This window comes from Pleurodeles waltl, chromosome 7 (assembly GCF_031143425.1).
Source record: "Pleurodeles waltl isolate 20211129_DDA chromosome 7, aPleWal1.hap1.20221129, whole genome shotgun sequence".
Taxonomy (NCBI): domain Eukaryota; kingdom Metazoa; phylum Chordata; class Amphibia; order Caudata; family Salamandridae; genus Pleurodeles; species Pleurodeles waltl.
Window position 1 is genome coordinate 759,225,827 of NC_090446.1, and position 19,584 is coordinate 759,245,410.

Consider the following 19,584-nt stretch of genomic DNA (forward strand, 5'->3'; position numbering starts at 1 on the left):
CAATGTGGGTGGAGGGGTGTAAAGTCTATTGTCATAGACTGGAGTATTGTAGATTGAAACAAGTGGAGTAGAGTGAAGTGTAGTAGCAGATCATACAGTGTAGAAAAGTGTGTTATAGTGTAGTGGCATGGTGTCTCATATAGTGCAGTCAAGTTTCATTGACTGGAGAAGCGAGTTGTACCATGGAATGGCAAGTCGAACAGTAAAGTAGGGTGTTGTGGACTGCCATAAAGTAGAGTTGAAGGTTTTAGAGTGGAGTAGGGTGAATTGGAGTGTCATGGATTGGAGTATCATCAAGTGGAGTGTCGTGGAGTACAGTAGAGTAGAGTGTTGTAGAGTAGAGTGCTGTCTCAAACAGTGGAGTGGTGTATCATAGAGAGAAGTTGAGTGGTGTGCAATCGAGTCTCATACTGTGTAGTACAGTGGACCAGAGGATGGACATTGCATGGAATACAGTGTCACAGAGTGGTATAGAGTGTAGTATGGTGTTGTAGAATGAAGTAGCATATAGTGAAGTAGAGTGTCAGACGGTGAAGTGGCCTAGAGTGGAGTATAGTACCATGGCATAGAGAGGGATAAAGTGTTGCAGAGTGGGGTATAGTGGAGTTGAGTACATTGGAGTACACTAAAGTGGGGTAAAGTGTCATAAGGTTAAGTGGCGTGGCCTAGACTATGTGGCATGAATTGTAGTGAGGGGAGTGGCATAGCATACAGTTGAGTAAAGTGTCATAAATTGGAGTACTGTGTTGTACAGTTGGGTGTAGTGGGGTGTCGTACAGTACTGGAAAGGGATGTAGTCTATAGTAGAGTAGAGTGGCATATAGTCTAGTTGATTTTTGTAGAGTGGAGTGTGTACATAACAGCACAGTGGATTGCCATACAGTGTTTTAGAGTATAATGACATTGAGTGGCATGGAGTGGCGTGGCATCAAGTGGAGTAGTAAAGTTGAGTGGAGGACTTTGTCAGAGAAGAGTGGAGTAAAGTTGGGTGAAATGTCATACAAAGAGTTGTGTATTGTGTCATATAGTGGACTATAGTATGGTAGAGCAGACTGGAGTACGTTGTTGTACGGTGACATACAGTATAGTCGTCTTGCACAGTGGAGTGAAGGGGTATAGATAGAAGTAAAGTGTCAGAGAGTGGAATTCAGTGTAGAAGAGTGGAATTGCTTAGATTACAGTAGCGTATAAAACAGTGGAGCTACATAGAGTGGATTGTTGTATAGTAGCAAAGGGGTGAGGTAAAGTTTTGTTCAGTGGAGTAGATTCGAGTGGAGTGGTGTAGTGTATTAGAGGGTCATTCTGACCCTGGCGGCCGGTGGCCGCCAGGGCCACCGACCACGGGAGCACCGCCAACAGGCTGGCGGTGCTCCAATGAGCATTCTGACCGCGGCGGTTCAGCCGCGGTCCGAAGCGGAAAGTCAGCGGTCTCCCGCTGACTTTCCGCTGCTCATTGGAATCCTCCATGGCTGCGGAGCGCGCTCCGCAGCCATGAGGATTCTGACCCCCCCTACCGCCATCCAGTTCATGGCGGGAAAGCCGCCATGAACAGGATGGCGGTAGGGGGGGTCGCGGGGCCCCTGGGGGCCCCTGCCGGGCCCATGCCAATGGCATGAGCACGGCAGGGGCCCCCGTAAGAGGGCCCCAAAATGTATTTCACTGTCTGCCTTGCAGACAGTGAAATACGCGACGGGTGCAGTAGCACCCGTCGCACCTTCCCACTCCGCCGGCTCGATTACGAGCCGGCATCCTCGTGGGAAGGTCGTTTTCCCCTGGGCTGGCGGGCGGTTTAACTGGAACTTAATTTGGAGGGCGGGATCCTGGCGGGCGGCCTCCGCCGCCCGCCAGGGTCATAATGAGGCCCTTAGTGTGTCGTAGAGTAGAAAGGCATGGAGTGGAGTGTGCTGATGTAGCGTAGGTAGCATACTGCTGTCAAATTAGAGTGGGGTCACATACAATAGAGTGGAGTGCTGTATCATATAGAAAAGTGTTGCATAGTGAAATAGAGTGTTATACATTTGAGAGTATGGGCATGGAGTGGAATATAGAGTTGGGCAGTGGCCTTTACGGGGTTAGAGTGAAGTAGACTGTCGCAGAGTGCCATGAAGTAGACTTTTATAGAGTGAAGTTATATTGAGTGGAGGAGAGTGTCATACAAAGGAACAACCTAGAGTGGAGTGGCACACACTGTAGTGGAGTAGGGTGGATTACTGTAAAGTAGAGTAGTATACAGTGGAATAGTGTGCAATGGAATACTGTACAGTGGGAGTTGCATAGAGTGGAATAGCGTAGAGAGGAGAGCTGTACAGTAGAGTGGGATAGAGTGTAGTGTACAGTGGATTAGCATAGAGTGGGGTGGCACACACTGAAGCACATAGCGTAGAGTTGAAGACACTCATAAATTGGAGTCACGTCTCTTACAGTAGAGTGGAGTACTGTGTCTCACATTATTGGAAACTGTCACAGAGTGGACTAGGGTGTTGTAAGATAGAATGTACAGGCATAGAGTTGAGTGCAAATGTGGTCAGTGGATCAAATGGAATAGAGTCTAGTAGAGTGGAATAGAGTGTAGTAGAGTTTTGTAAAGTGTTGTTATGCAGAGTAGAAAAGTGTACACTGGAGTGGAGTAGAGTACACTAGCGTACAGTAGATTGCCATAAAGTGGAATAGCTTACAGTGTACTATCGTACAGTGGGGTGGTATACAGTAAAGTGGAATAAACTGGAGTGGTGCATTGTGGGGAGGGGTAGCGTATAATAGTATACTGTGAAGTTGCTACAGTGGAGTTGGATACAGTGGAATACCATAAGTTAGAGGAGCAAAGACTGAATTTCTATACAGTGTAATAACGGAAAATGGAGTGGAGTACAGTGGAGTGGTGCAGAGTAGAATATCGTACAATATAATAGCATAGAGTGGAGTGGTGTACACTGGACTAGAATGCTGTGGAGTAGGATAGAGCGACATAGCATATAATGAAGTGGTGTAGAGTGTAGTGGCATCCAATGGACTAGTGTAAAGTGGAGTGGTGTACACTGGAGTGGCATAGACTGGAGTTGCATAAAGCAGAGTGGCATACAGTTGAATAGCATAGACTGGAGGGGTGTAGGTAGAGTAGCTTAGACTGGAATATAGTATAGTGGAGTAGCATACAGTGCAGTGCCATACAGTGAAGTGGTATAGACTGAAGTGGGGCACACTGGAATGGGGTAGAATGTAATAGCATGCATTAGAGTAGTGTAAAGTGGAGTAGTGTTCAATGAAATTGCATAGAATGGAGTGGGGTAGAGTGGAATGGAGTGGTATACACTGGAGTGGCATAAAGTGGAGTGGCATGAAGTGGAATAGCATACAGTGTAGATGAATACAATCAAATGGCAAAGAGTGGAATAGCCTATACTGGAGCAGCATATAGCGGAGTGGCATCGAGTGAAGTTGAGCTCACAGAAGAGGCATAGAGTGGAGCTGCAAACAGTGTTATAGCATAGAGTAGACTGGTACAAAGTGGAGTTGTGTACAGTGCAATAGCATGGGGTGGACTGCGATAGAGTGGAGAGTTGTACAGTGGAGTGGCAGAGTGTGTAATAGTGATTAGTGGAGTGACGTACAGTGGAGCAGCATGTAATGGAGTGCTGTAGACTGGAGTGGTATATAGTGGAATGGAGTAGAGGATAATAGCATACAGTGGAGTGCTGTACATTGGAGTGTGGTCTAGTCAGATAGCGTACACGAGATGGCGTAGAGTGAAGTAGCTTACAGTTGAGTGGCATACAGTGAAATAGCAAACAATGGAGTGTTGTGGAGTGGCATACAGTTGAATAGATTAGAGTGAAGTTGGTGTACTGCAGAATGACATAGAGTGGAATAGTATACAGTGGAGTAAAGCCAGTGAAGTGACATAGACTGGATTGGAATACCGTGGCTTTGCGTACAATGTCATAACTTAGAGTGGAGTGACGTAAAATTGAGTCTTGTACAGTGGAGAGGCATAGAGTGGAATAGAGTGGAATAGCGTATAATGTAGTGGCTACAGTTGCATGGCAAAAGGGTGAATGTGAAATTTAGCAGCAATGTATATAATGGCATGCAGGTTAATGCACAACAGTGAATTGCGCTGCCATAATGTTTAATCTTGCCAACTTTCATGTAAACTCATTCAGCCATTTTCACACTACGTCAAATACAACAGTCTATGCAAAAATGCATTGGTGGGAAAACACATTTTGGAACCCCTTTACCTTTGCATCCCCTTAACTATTCACCGAAAAAAACAACATCTTAAAATGTATAAAATGATATAGGTTTGGAAAGTTTTATCGTAAATCTTGAAACGGGTCGGAAGTTATTAGAGATGTAATATCTGAGGAATTCCTATCTTGGGAATATAACTACAGAGTGACAACAAGATTTAATGTGATTTCTTTCTTTTAATCTATTGTATTTGCTATGTATTTGTTTATTGGTTTATATAATCGTGTGACCATAAATGTGTCTTTTAGTTGATCATGTAATAATTCTCAAACTTTACATATGCAGTCTGTTTTATTTTTTTGGGCTTCCTTTCTACTTTTTATAGGATTGTGCTACATATGAAGCCCTAAGTGAATGAAAGCCAACCATTGTTGTTATAAAAATTAGGAATATTTTTTTCACAATGGCCAATTATCATGCCCTTCGAATAGTAGCTTGTATAGATCAATTTCAATGGCTCAGGATGGCTCTGAATTGTCCTCAGCCATGGTGATTGTGTTCCAAGGACCACACAAGGCAGGAAATCCCTCTGCTCTTTACAGCAGAGGGAATTCAATTTTTTTTAGCCGATCTTCCCCAGCAGCCCAAGGCATTTTTTCTTCAATCTAATGGCAATCGGCGTGCATGGCATGCTGATGTCATTACATTGAAAGTGAAATGAGCAGATAGTCTAATTTCACTTTCACTGCTTTGGTGCTCTGGGGCATATCCATGCCCCCGAACGCAAGCACACAAAAGAGGTCTCGTTGGAAGGGGGAGAATCTCCCCTTTCCAGTGGTACATTTCCAAAGTGGTTGCCTGCTTGGGGTCTGCGAAAGGAGACCAATCCTCAAGAAGGGATTCCCCCCACTAGACTTCAGGGATTTCCTTTAGTTGCAAGGTGCGACCCCCTTAGGCAAGGTTTGCTTTCTATTATTGGGGATGAATCTTCGCTATTTTCTGCCCCCTCTGGTGGAATATTGACCATGTTGTCAGGCCGATCTGCACACCATGGAGTTAGAAAACCAGTAGACACCTGGGATATCTAAATATATATTTCAGGGATCAACCCCCGGACAAGGGCACTTCCTATTATGGCGGCATTATTATAGTCATTTTCTACTCCCCCACTTTTAGGCCAATCTACCCCCATGGGGTTAGAAATCTACTAGACAGCAAGGAATCCTTTTTTTCCTATTTGTAGGGGTGAAGGCTGCCTAGTATGGGCATGGCCATGCCCTCACACCCCAGAAAAAGTAAACCAGTGTTTCTGCCCCCTTGGTGGGGCAGATGGAAGTAATTAACCCCATCTACCCCCCGTGGGCGCAGAATGCCCATTGGACTCCAGGGATTACTGTTTTTTTAATTGTGTTGCATCGGAATGCATATGAAAGATGGATTTTGTTTAGCTTGGTGGACCACTTTTATTTTGTGAGCCAAACAGCATGCAAAGAAAACTTATGTAGATTAATCCCTTGCATGCTGAGGATGGTTCGGAGCCATCCTCAGCCATGGTGTTTATATGCCAAGGACAGCTCCAAGCCATCCTGGCTTGCAAAGCAGGAAGTCTCTCTGCTGTTTACAGCAGAGGGATTTCCATTTTTTTTTTGTTAGCTTTGGAAGCTAGGGAAGGGCTTCCTCCGCAGCCAGAGGCATTTTTTTTTCAATGTAATGATGATCGGTGTACATGACACGCTGACATTACATTGAGAGTGAAAGTGAAATGAGCTGATTGTTTCATTTCACTTTCACTGCTTTGGTGCTCTGGGGCATAGCTCTGCCCACACAGTAGCAGCATCACTGGAAAGGAGAGAATCTCCCTTTTCCAATGGTACCTTTCCCAAGCGGATCCCTGCATAGGGTTTGCCGAAGGAGGGCAATCCCCAAGCATTGATTCGCTCTACTAGACACCAGTGATTTCCTTTAGTTGCGGGGAGTGGCCCATAAGGCAAGGTTTGCTCCCCATTATTGAGGATCCATTTTGGCCATTTTCTGCCCCCCTGAGAGCAGATCAGCCATATTTTTAGGCCGATCTGCCACAAGGGGGGAGGAGGCAGAAAACCACTAGACACCAGGAATTTCTTAAAATATATGTCAGGGGTCAAGGGTCACTCCCATTATGACGGCATTATCATGGACATTTTCTGCCCCACATGGTGGAAAATAGGCTATATTTTTAGGACAATCTGCCTCTAAAGGGGTGCAGGAAGCGACTAGACACCAGGCTTTGCCCCAAACCCCCCAAAAAGGAAAACAGTCTTTCTGCCCCCCAGGTAGGGGCAGACCACCCACTGAACTTCAGGGATTACTGTTTTTTAATAACAGGTACAGAAGCTGCCCAGCGTGGGCATGGCCATGCCTCCAACTCCATAAAAATGGGGAAACAGTATTTCTGTCCCTCCTGGGGTCACATGGGACAATTACTCACATCTTCCCCTGGGGGGGGCAAAAATCCTACTAGAAACTAGTGATTCATTGATTTTGAATTGTAAGGGTGGGGGCTGCTAGTCATGGGCATGGCCCCCACCCCCTCAAAAATGGGAAAACAATCTTTCTTCCCCCTGGGACAGATGCGATAATTACCCCCTGTGTGCATCCGGGGGTGCAGAAAGCCCACTGTATGGCAGCAACATATATTTGTACTTAAATAAAGAGATGGGCCTTTCCCAGCAAAACATTAGGCCCCACCCTGACCCCTAAAATCCTAAAAGTCATTCTGCCTATCGGTGGGCAGATGAGGTAAATACCCCTGATCCACCCCAAGGGGGCAGAAAGCCTACTAGATGCCAGGGAATTTAAAAATGTAAATAGAGGGGTGGGAGCTGCCAGCCAGTATGGGGATGGTTATGCCTCCCATTCCAACTGAAGGGGGTAACAGTCCTTCTGCTCCCCTGCAGCATAAAGCATCTCATCCCAATGGCAAGAAAGAGGACATTTGATTCTTGTGGGTGTTGTTTTTACAAATGGGCCAGGAGAGTTTGCCTAACTACCAGTATCTTCCCCTTATATACACCGCTGCTTGAATGTGAAGCCTCAGGGGCTGGATATTGCAAATAAGACGGCTCAGTGATGGCAAACTTTAGGCTTTCTAGAGCTAGGGGATTTTTGTAATGGGTCTAACCTGATAGCATGGGAATCGCTAATCCAACAACAAGGCCACCAGGTTAAGTTTTTATCATTTAACATTCTTCAGCTATCTACTTTAAAATAAACGAATTATAGTATAATGAAGGAGAAGGTGCGCTATATAGTCTCTCGCTTATATAAAACAAGGATGGGGTGTAGGCAACTGGTATCGGTTGCTATATCAACAAACTAGTGAAGCTGCACTTCTTGATCTTTCACTTAAGGTGTATCACCTAACAAATTGTAGATGTAATATCAAAGATTTGCAGTACCTCTCCGAGATAGGTTGTAGATCCATTCCAGCATCCACGTCAAGAGAATGGCGTTCCTACCTCAATGGCTAGCTTATTATACATCGTCAAGGCGGCAAAAAAGTGTTCCCTCGTATCCAGATCAGTGTTTTAGCCATAGATCAGCTAATGGTGGAGTGGGTGCATATCTGCTGTGAATTATAAATGCTTCACCTTTTTGAGAAGAGTTATTCCAGGCGATTAGTAAACTTTTGCGAGTGAGAGTTCCTTCTTCACTGATGAAGGTGCTCCTTGGCTCGTCCCATGAAGTTTACCACCTATCTAAATACAGGCAATAGTTTTTCTCAATAGTGGCAGTGGTGGGAGGATCAGTGCTTCTTCAAAATTGGAAAACGGAGTTGGTCTCGATATTCTCGCACTGGCATAACAAAATGGTCAGGACACAGAACTTTGAGGAGACCTATGCCAAACGAGTGGGGGCCTCTATGGAGATCTAACACAGCATGGGACTGATTTGGTTAGATGGTGATTATATTGGGAAGATCTGTCTGGAGAGGACTGAGGTAGCTCATAGAGAAATTGACCATATGTATATAGGATTAATAAGCACTTTTTTGCCCTGCACTTCAAATATTTAAATATTTGGTTGGTAATGTAGGATAACAGATATGATCATTCAGAAGGGCACTTTAAAATATGCACACTTTAGATGTTTGCTGCTATATGTATATTTGCATTTTAAAATGATTTGCTACTAGACGCCTCGGATATTGAATATATGAAAGCAATAGAAAGCTCTTTATTCTCTTTTATGGCAATTTAATATCTGGCAACTAGAACAAAGTTATTGCAAATTAATTAACATGATATGCTCTTTAAAATATTTGTTCTATGTAATACAACATATGCTTTCCACATATTGCTCTAATAAAAATATTTAAAAAAAATAAATAAAAAAGTGTCTTCCCACTTGCAATCGTAAACAACTGCACATTTTGGGCTTGGGTAGGCTGCCACTGGAAAAACCTTCCAGTCCCAGACAGTTCTGAAAACTAGACATCTGTGGGAGTCCTGGGTGGTGTGCTTCGCATGCATTCCACACCATTTTCATACCCACATTAACCTCTGCAGGAATCCGAAAATTTTCTATCACCCAGCATTGTCCTACTTGTGCTGATAACAATGCCGCACAACTTGCATGGTTGGGCCTAGTGCCAGTGGCAGGAACGGATCCAACATAGGTCAATAAGAGTTCCTAAGCAAGGGCTCTCATTATTCTTCTTTGTTTGATACGTTCCTGTCACTGGTACTAGGCTCAGCCACAAGAGTGCACTGACACTAGGCCCAGCCACAAGAGTGGCACAGAGTTTTTATTGGCTCAAGTGGGGAAATGCTGGGTAGTAGGAATTTTGTGGATTCCTGCAGATTCCAGAAGTTACTACAATAGAAATGTAAGGAAAATGTGTGATTTCAGGCAAAGTTGAAGGTTTGCAGGGCATTGTCGGTAAAAAAAAACTCTCATGGGATCCATGCAAATCACCCCATCCTGGATACCCTTGGTGTTGTTTTAAAACAATATACAGGTTTGCTAGGTTTCCCTAGGTGCTGGGTGAGCTAGGGCACAAATACCACAGCTAGCCACTTTCCAAAAAAATGGGTCAGTTTTGAGTGGAAAAATATGATGTATCCATGTTGGGGTTTTTGGAACATTTCCTTTCCTGGTCAATAGGCCTACCCACACACGTGAGGTACCATTTTTATCAGGATATTTAGGAGGATGATGGATGGAAGGAAGTTTGAGGCTCCCCCCAGATTCCAGAACTTTCCATCACAGAAATGTGAGGACAATGTGTTTTCAGTGAAAATTTGAGGTTTGCAAGGGATTCTGAATAAAACAGTCTAGTGAGAGCCATGCAGTCACCCTATCCTGGATTCCCCTTGGTGTCTAGTTTTAAAAAATGTGCAGGTTTGCTTGGTTTCCTTTGGGTACCAGCTGATGTAGGTCCCAAAACCCACAGCTATCCACTTTGCAAAAAAAGGGTCAGTTTTGAATGGAAAAATCTCATGTAGCCATTTTGTGTTTTGGGCCATTTCCTGCCACAGACACCAGGCCTACCCACACAAGTGATGTACCATCTTTATCAGAAGACTTAGGGAAATGCTAAGTGGAAGAAAGTCTATTGCTCCTCACAGATTTCAGAACTTTCCATCACAGAAATATGAGGATGAGGAAAATTTGGTTTTTTAGTTAAACCTTGAGGTTTGCAAGGAATTCTGGGTAAAACTACCTGATGAGAACCACGCAAGTCATCCCATCCTGGATTCCCACAGATATCAAGTTTTCAAAAATGCACATATTTGATAAGTTTTCATAGGTGCCAGCTGAGCTGCGGCCCAAAATCCACAGCAAGGCAGATTGCAAAAAAAGGGTTGATTTTCAGTGGAAACATTTGATGTGTCCATGTTGCGTTTTGGGGTCTTTCCTGTTGGGGGGTACTAGTTCTACCCACACATGTGTGGTACCATTTATATTGGGAGACTTAGGGGAATACAAAATAGTAGAACAAGTGTTATTGCTAATTGTATTTCTCTGCATTTGTGCATGCCAAATGTAAGCCAGTATGTAAGAAAGAAGCCATTTTGAGAAATGCCCTCCAATTCACATGCTAGTATGGGTACCCACAAATTCAGAGATGTGCAAATAACTACCGAGTCTAAACTTCATAGCTTGTTCCCATTTCAGAAATACATAGATTTCCTTAATAGCTCTTTTTCACTCTCCATATTTTAACACATGAATTCCTCTCTACCAGGTACACACTGAAAATACATTGCAAGGTGCAGCTCAATTATTGGCATGGGTATGTTGAATTCTTGGGAAACCCACAAACCCTATATATCACTGCAACCAGAAGGGCCTAGCAGATGTAATGGTACATTGCTTTTGTAAATCAGCCATTGTGACGAGATGTTACAAATAAAAATGTTGTCACAAATGGTAATTCTTTTCTACTAATTTTCAATATTTTTATATTTCAACATTTAGGGCCTGGATAGCTCTTGGCGGTCTCATGGCCAAGCCGCATCGGCTGGGGACCCAGAAAGTCAATCAAGTCAACGGTCTTCCGACCTCTTTATTTAGATGTTACAGCTCTGCGAGCAAATTGACTGGTGACGGATGCTGAGGGAGATGGCAGCAGGACACAATGGACTTCATACAATGGCTGGGGCTATGCAAGAGAGGTGAGACAGACACTCCGCCATAGCCATATGTGTACCCCACACTACATTCTACACAGCACACCACATCAAACAATAACCCATTGCCAGTTTGAAAAAACACAACGTGTACATGCTGAAAACACACATTGCCGTACATCCGTGACACAACATAAACACACCATTGGCACTGCAGTCACGCACAATACAACCATAAACAACCAACACAACTACACACTAAGCTACACAAACACACTCACACACAAGCATAACTACACACATCACAATAACATCTGCCACACAACAACACTCACCTGAATGTGTCTCACCACAAGACAACAAACATTGGCCTCACATGCAAGTTGTTGTGTGGCAGATGTTATCGTGATGTGTGTAGTTATGCTTGTGTGTGAGTATGTTTATGTAGCTTAGTGTGTAGTATCACACATATAGACACAACCACATCACCCACTCCATCTACCTCTCCCTCACCCAGCCAATCACATCACATACACACATGCACATACTGACTCATGCAAGCAAATTTCAGCACAACATCAGGGGTATATCTCCCCTGTCTATGTGCACACATGGACACATTTGACAGGTGTGAATGTATCATCATTGTGGTGTCAGCATTCATTTGCCAATGAATGCTAGCACCATAATGTCAGTTTATGTATGTGTGAGATATGTGTTGTGTACCAGTGTGTCCCCATCGGTGTCTGACCCACTTGTGTCCCCAACATATGCATTTCGCAGTGCTCACCGTGTAGTGCTCACCCAGAGTATCCTGCCAATGAGGAATCCCTACCTTTGAGTCCCACAATGGGGGGTGGTGTTTTCTCCATAGCTCGCTGGCAGCAGTGATTGCAGGTCTTTTCCAGTCGGAAAAGGGGATGGAATGAGAAAAAAGATGAGTTTTCGCTCCCCCCGTCCGCCAACTCAGACATGGAAGTCAGACCACTGCTTTTATCTTGGCAGTAAGGCACATACAAATCTGTACCGCAGCAAGGGTATCTGGGTTCCCACCAACATCCCCTTTTCTCTCCCCCCCCGTTGATCTGGGCAATATCTCTTGGCGAAGATAGTGGTTCGAATGCGGGCTTTTGTTTATTGAACTGCCAACATATGAGTATGGTGGGTGGGCCATCACAGTGGCAGACGGTTTTCCAGTTGAAATGTCGACAGCTGGACAGTTACACCAGTATCTAAATCAAACCCTTCATTTCTTTGGGAAAACCTAAAGGATCTACACAAATGACTCCTTGGTGAATTAATAATTTTATATAGTTTTCAGAACTGTATAACTTTCCAGAAACCACCATGGGTTTCATACCCATTTCCACCACAAACTGGAAAAAGGTTGAAAGCATAAAAAATAGGAAAAATGGGCAATCTCCAGTAAAATGCCAAAACTGTGTTAAAAAATTGAGTCTTATAACTCAAGCCTGCCTGTTCCTGAAAGGTGGGAGGATGGTGATTTTAGCACTGCAAAACTTCAAAGGACTGAAAACTTCAAAGGATCTACACAAATGACCCCTTGCTGAATTGATAATTTTACCTGGTTTTCAGAAATGTGTAGCTTCCTGGAAACCACCATGGGTTTCATACCCATTTCCACCACAAACTGAAAGGAGGCGAAAGCACAAAAAATCGGAAAAATGGGCTCTCTCCTAGTAAAATGCCAAAACTGTGTTAAAAAATTTGTTTTTCTGAATTAAGTCTGCCTGTTCCAGAAAGTTGGGAGACTGGTCATTTTAGCACTGCAAAGCTGTTTGCAAGAAAAAAAAAAAACACTATCTTCTGCCTCACGTTTTCCCCATGCCCCACTCTAAAAAAAACAAATAAAAAAAGAAAATGAAGAAATACGTATTTTTGTTTGGCTTGTTGGGCCAGTTTTATTTTGTGAGCCAGGGAGCATTTAAAGGAAACTTATGTAGGTTAATATGTATTCTATTTGTTATGCATGTTTTATAGGATTCCATTAGCATGCAACTATAAATTGGTCTTCCAGTTGTTCATGTACTAAATCTGAAACTTTACGTACGCCGTCTAGTTTCTTTTTTGGGTTTCCTTGCTATTTTTAGTAGTGTTGTGCTACAAGATATCACTAAGTTGAAGAACCTTGTGCCCTAAGGTAACTACAACTCACGCCCATGCCATGCACAGCTTTCTCATCAATAATTTTAGTGCAAATGCTTTAGTGATATTATTAGTGATGTCATAGAAAATGTCATGAATGATGTGATATGTGGGGTATTTAGCAGTGCATGGCAAAGGCGTGAGTTATAGTTACCTTAGGGCATGATTTAAATTTTCTTGAGGTAAGTATAACTATAACTGCTGAATTTCTATGGTTTTGTGTATGTAAAATCTAAACCTAAATATAATGTCCCTGTAACTTTTGTTTTTTAGTGAATCACAATGTTTTTTAATGGAAGGTAATATTTAATATTTAATTACCATACTTTAATCCACCCATTGCCGTGCACAGTAGGGGGTTTACCACATGGCCTGGCCTCGGCCAAGCCTTGTGGCCAACCCCCTGAATGCAGCCAACCACACACTGTTGGTGTGTGAATGGCTGTATGGGTGTGTGACTGGTTGTATACATGTGTAAGTAGGTGTGTGAGTTTATGAGTGGGTGTGTGAATGCGTGTGTGATTGCGTGTGTGGGTCTGTAAGTGGGTTTTAGTGTTTCTTTGGGTGGGTGATTAGGTTTTGAGTGCCTGAATGAGTATGTGAGTGTGTGAATGGGTGTCTGAGTGGGTGTATGATGGTTGTGTGGGTCTGTTGCTGGGTATGGTAGTAGATTTGTGAGTCTATGCGTAGGTGTGTAAACAGCTGTATGATTGTGTGAGTGGTTGTGAAGGTGTGTAAGTGTTTCTGTGAGTGAATGTGTGAGTGGGTTTGTGAGTCTGTGAGTGGGTGTGGTAGTTGTTTGGTGAGTGTGTGAGTTTGTAAATGGATTTGTGAGTGAGTGTGTAAGTGGGTCTGTGAGTGGGTGTATTTTTTTAACTGGGCTGTGGATGGATCCACAGATCTGTTGCAGATTCACATGGTGGCAGTGCTGAGCACCACAGTGGATCCGCAGATCCTAGTGCATCCACAAAAAAAGCATTTTTGGGCAATTTCTTTTCAATGAGGGGACCGTCAGAGACCCCCCTATCAATCCCATACCTTGACCTCTTCTATGTGTTTGAACTTTTATTTCCCTCTCCTCACTGGGACCCCGTCCCAATATACAAAAGGTCAGCTGCAACTTTCCTTTCAGGTTGCAGCCAGCCAATCATGGCATTGTTGTTGGCTCTTAGATCAGCAGATTCACTGCAGTGGCTCTGCGGTAGATCTGTGTCCTTAGATATATATATAAATATTTTTTCTTTAATAACTCCCAAACTACTGAACAGATTTTCAGAAAATTACAAATATCACTCTTTCTGGATCAAGATCAGGCTTTCTGCCAAATTTGGTGTAATTCCGTTCAGTGGTTTGAGTTCTAGTCTTGTCTGAAATCCATTTAGGAAAATGCATGGGGAAAGGTGTTTTGGGACACCCTCTTCTTCTCAGCCCCCGCTTGACAAATCACCCCAAACGTTTCAGACTGCAGTTGAAGATTTTTATAGAAATTGTTTTGCTAATACCTTTGGTGCTATTTGATGAATTGTCACGAAATGTTCAAAACTAGTGTTCCAGTCAATTCAGCTAGTATCTGAAACATTTTGGGGTGAGCTAAGGTAACTACAACTCGCACCTTCACCATACACTGCTAATTACCCCATATATTACATCATTTCTAACATCTTCTATGACGTCATTCATAATATCTCTGCAACATTTGCTGTAAAATTATTGATGAGAAAACAGTGCATGGCGGGGTGCAATTTATAGTTACCTTAGGTAACGAGTTATAGTTACGTGAGATAACTGTAACAATTGCTGAATTATGGTTTCATACATGTTACTGAATAGAAATATGAAAAAAACATTTTTTATAATTTATTTTTTATTTCACGGATCTTCTGCAAATTAGCAGCAAAAAAATTAAAACAAATGTTTTTTGGCCCTGGCAGGGTCCCTGTGGGACACCACCTCTAGGCCTTAGGGGGTCAGGATATTCCTACCCTGCCCCCTTCTGTTTATTTTTACTTTTTTCTTGGGACTCGGCTGGGTCACCACGAAAATTTCCAGACAGCAGCTGAAGTGACCAGCACACAAGTTTTGAAACTTTTGTGAAGATTTGTGAAACGGCGCCAAGTTATGAGCAAATCAAAATACGCAGTGTCTTTGGACACTTGGCCCTAACTAAATATATATATATATATATATAAGTATATATATATATATATATATATATATATATATATATATATATATTTATTTAGGTGATAAATACTTTATTCGGTCACAGAAGTCCATCAAAGCGCAAATACCATACATTACATTTAAAACAATTTCAACAGTATAAACTTCAATATCACATTTTAAAAAGTAGGGTTTCTTTAAAAGTGAGGGTTCCTATGGTACAGTCTCTTGATTGTCTCATACTTAATAATGCACCAATTCCTCAATGCCCTTAACGGGGTGCGGTTTTCTCGGTTACCAAAGTTCCTGCAGTGAATGCCATCAATTGTGATAGAATATCATTTGATGTTAAAATATAAAATTTCTCAGTTAAATGTTAGTCTTCCTGGGTTAAAAATGACAGCAAGAATCTGCTTACCGAGAATACAATTGCCTCTGTTGTGTCATATTTTAAAATACTGAAAGCCTGCAGGTGGTGTATTGTCCCAAAAAACAAGCAAGTTGGGACTCATGCAAATAAGACCTGGGCCTCAGTCTTGTTAGCTGGGCCACATGTGGGACATAAACCTAAGGTGGTGCCCCTATTCCATCTGCTAGTGAGGGGGCGTGAAGGAAGTGTGCCAATCTTGAATCGTATGTAGAAGCTTTTGGCAATAGAAGGAGTCGTCTTAACAAGAAATGGTCCAAAACATGGGAACAGCTTTATCTCCAGGAATCTGCTTGTCAGAGCACCATGGGTATCTGTCAGAACTAGGTGCTCATTTACAAATTCCCAGTAGCAATTTTTTAAGTACATGAATATCAGCTTTGCATATACAGTCAGGCTCATCCCAAAATCTGTCCAGGTTCAGTCTACTGAACCATTCACGCACTGACTTCATCAGATCCCTTAGTCCCTCTAATGACTCAGTTCGTTGGTAGACCACAGATGGACCCAGTAGGCCAGAGGCCTCAAAGCTGCCAAGTTTGCAACTTTGCGTGTATAAACTGGAGTCAATTGAGTACTTGCCGGTAGTTTTGAAAGTTTCCCTATAAATTTGTTTTCTGCAGTAGTTAAGCAGTACATGTTACTCTGTCCCCACAGTTCTGCACCAAATAAGGCAGCTGCTTGTGCCGTGGCTTGACAGACTGCTAGAGCTGGAGAAACAGATCATGATCTGGTGGCATTGTAGACTCTAATAATAGCATTGGAATCGTGCTCAATTACTAGAGAGGATCTTGATAACTGAGGCAGCCATTGAAGATCGCTGGTTAGTTTAACCCCAAGGTATTCAAAATATTTAATCCTCTCCAGTGTTTCGCCAGCTGCTCTAATTGGCCTTATCCTAGTTCCCGTTTGTCCAAAGATCATGTATTTTGTCTTCCCTACATTCAGCTCTAGTCCTCTTGAACTGCAAAAGTTTATAAATATATCATTTAAGACCTGAAGCCCCATTGGTGATTTCGAGATCAGTAGGGAGTCAATGGCAAAGAGAAGAATGGGAATGTTTGCGTTATTCATTGTGGGGGTGCCATTCTTTCAATCGCAGAGTTCCTTCGCCACTTCATTCATGCAGAGGATGAACAGGGTGGGCACATGTACACATCCTTGGCGTACACTGCGTCTGATGACAAACTTATTGATTGGTTAGTTCTCCCTTTTTGCCCCATCGCACCTGAGCGTAGTTCTTTGAATAAAGCCTTGTGATCAGTGCAAGCAAGTTTGATGGCATTCCCATGTTCGACAGTTCTTGCCACAGCGTGTGACCGACCAATCAAAAAATTTGATCTATGGTGTTGGTCTTAGGGTGCAATCCTACCTGTAATGGGGTCAAAGTTTTCTCATCTTCAACCCATATGAGCAATTTCTCTAAGATTTGTCTGGTGAAAATTTTCTGGAGGTTGTCAGTGAGGCTTATTGGTCTGTAATTGGAAGGGCAGCTGGCATCCCCTTTTTCATAGATCAGTATAATCTCAGTGCCCCTCTAAGTCTCTGGCATATCCTCTCCCCTTGAAATTGCATAAGTTAATAAGTTTATGTAGCAGCTCCAGACTAATGTCTTAGATTTATATAGGTCACCTAGAATTTTATCTGGTCCAGGTGCTTTGGCACACATTTATTGCTCTGGCCGTGTCTTCTAAAATAAACTCTACTGGGCCCGTGTCTTACTTTACATCTTGCCCCCAGACAACCCACCCTCTGAGAGCTTTGTCCTTATTGCACTTGCACTCCGGGGTATCCTCACATGCATAGAGAGTAGAAAAATATGAGACTTATATGGTAAATGTCAGGATTTATATGATAGTGGAGAGGGTTCGTGTCTTCCTACCCTGCTGATGCTGCCAGCTTCCAAAAAGTCCTTGTGTCTCTCTTTTCTACTAGGTTTAGCATATCACACCAAATCAGGCCATTCCTCTCTTTTTTTGCAGTTGGGAAAACTCTGCCATATTCTCATCTGGCTTCTATAATACCCTCTCTGTTGCCCTCCTTTAACATCTTTTTCAACTGGGATTTTGTGATTTTACAATCTGCATTGAACCAACTAATCATCTTTCCCCTTGCCACCTTCCCAAGATTATCCCTAAGAAACAGTTCTTTCAATTTGGTGATTAAATGATCATGCACATTTAGAATCAGGATATCTGAGGGGTGATGTCCCTCATATTCAGAGAGATGAGATACAAAAAGATCATAGATCTTTAAATACAAGTTCACCATAGCAGGCCAGGAGAAATAATGGCCATTACTGGCCACAACGGGCTCGGAAAGAATCATCTCATAGGTGTTATTTGCTTTCCTCACTGAATCCCCTGATAGCAGTAAAAACGAGGGGTTATGGTCGCCGTCCAAGCAGTTTTCAACTGCCATGTCTCCTAGAAGAACCCCACAGTCTTACGTCTAATAAGATGTAATCAATGGCACTTGAGCTGTTACCCCTCTTGATCGTTTTGGCCATCCCAAGGTCAGATTCTGTGCGGACATTACCGGTTCCTAATCCCCTGCTGGCCATCAGGGACACTATCTCAAGGGCAGTAGCTGAATGTTTGCTGCAGGGCTTCCCCACCATAGGGGGAATATTCCACAGTTCGTCCTCTGTATCAATGACCTTCTTCAAAAGGGGGGATGGCTCAAATGTATTATTAAAATCACCCACTAGTATGATCTTTATGTTAGTATCAAGATTTTCTAATATCTCCTCTAACAGAGATAAAATAGGGGCCTCGTTGCTACCTGTGCCCTGTTGTACATAAAGGTTACTGAAAGCAATGCGTACACTAGAGGGAAAAGTTATAATGACATCCAGGATGTCAGGCGAATCTATTTGCATGATCTTACAGAGGCTAGGTAAATCATTCCTTAGTAGAATCAACAGGCCCCCGCTAGCCCTCCCAAACATCGAAGGTGGTTTAGTCTCTATACTATAGGAAGTGAAACCTTTAATAAGTATTTTTTCTGTAGCCCAGGTCTCATGGAACATACAAATGCCACATTTCTCTATATAAGAAAAACATTCAGCTTCAACCAATTTGTGTCTAACCCCAGTACCATGAGTAATAGCTCTCGTCCAGTTTTGCTGTCAGGTTCTCCATCCTGCTAACTAGTGCAACAACCAGTGTTTTGAGTTTGTTTAATTTGCGTCATAGAGGTTAACAGTCAGTGATATGCTCTTTTGCTGTTTTCTGTGATTTGTCTATCCCGCTTATGGGCAAGGTAGTGCTGCCAGTTGTAGCCAAAGGTGAGAGCCTGTTTGAGCATTGTTTAATCTTATTAATTGTTACAGTTGGTGAAAGAGGAATGCTTTATGGGACTGTATTAGCGTCAGGAATCTCAGCTACATCAGTCAGATTGCAATAATTATTATCACTGTGCAGTAATAAGGCCTTAGTACCAACTTGAGTGCATCTAGTGATGTTCCTTGATTTAATAAACATATAAGGGACCTTACTTCGTGTTCTGGTCCTTATCCCTTTGGTCGATTTACCATTTAACTGTGATTCAACCTCGCTATTAAGGTTGTCAATGTCAGAGAGTGAATCTGCATCGTCATTCAAAGGTGACCCCGTATTTTGGGTTGTGTTTGTTTTTTTGATTTCTTGTCGCTGCTTAATGAGGTCATTATGACATTGAAGGTAATTCATGGTTACCGCTGCAGTGACGGCCGCCAACATACCGTTGCGGCGGTGAACATCCAACTGCCATATTGTGACACACTCACACTAAACCGACAGAATACTGCCACAAACACATATCCGCCAGATCAAAGATAATTGTTAAACTGTCAGTACGAACACCCTCACCGTCACGACAATAAAACAACGCCCTCCACATTATGACCTACAAATCACCACGGCGGACATTCAATGGCAGTAAACCATAGGCGGTACACACAGGCGCAGTCAGAATGGTCAACCAAATACAACACAACATTGGCCAATACCAAAAACACACACCTGACACCAATACACACAA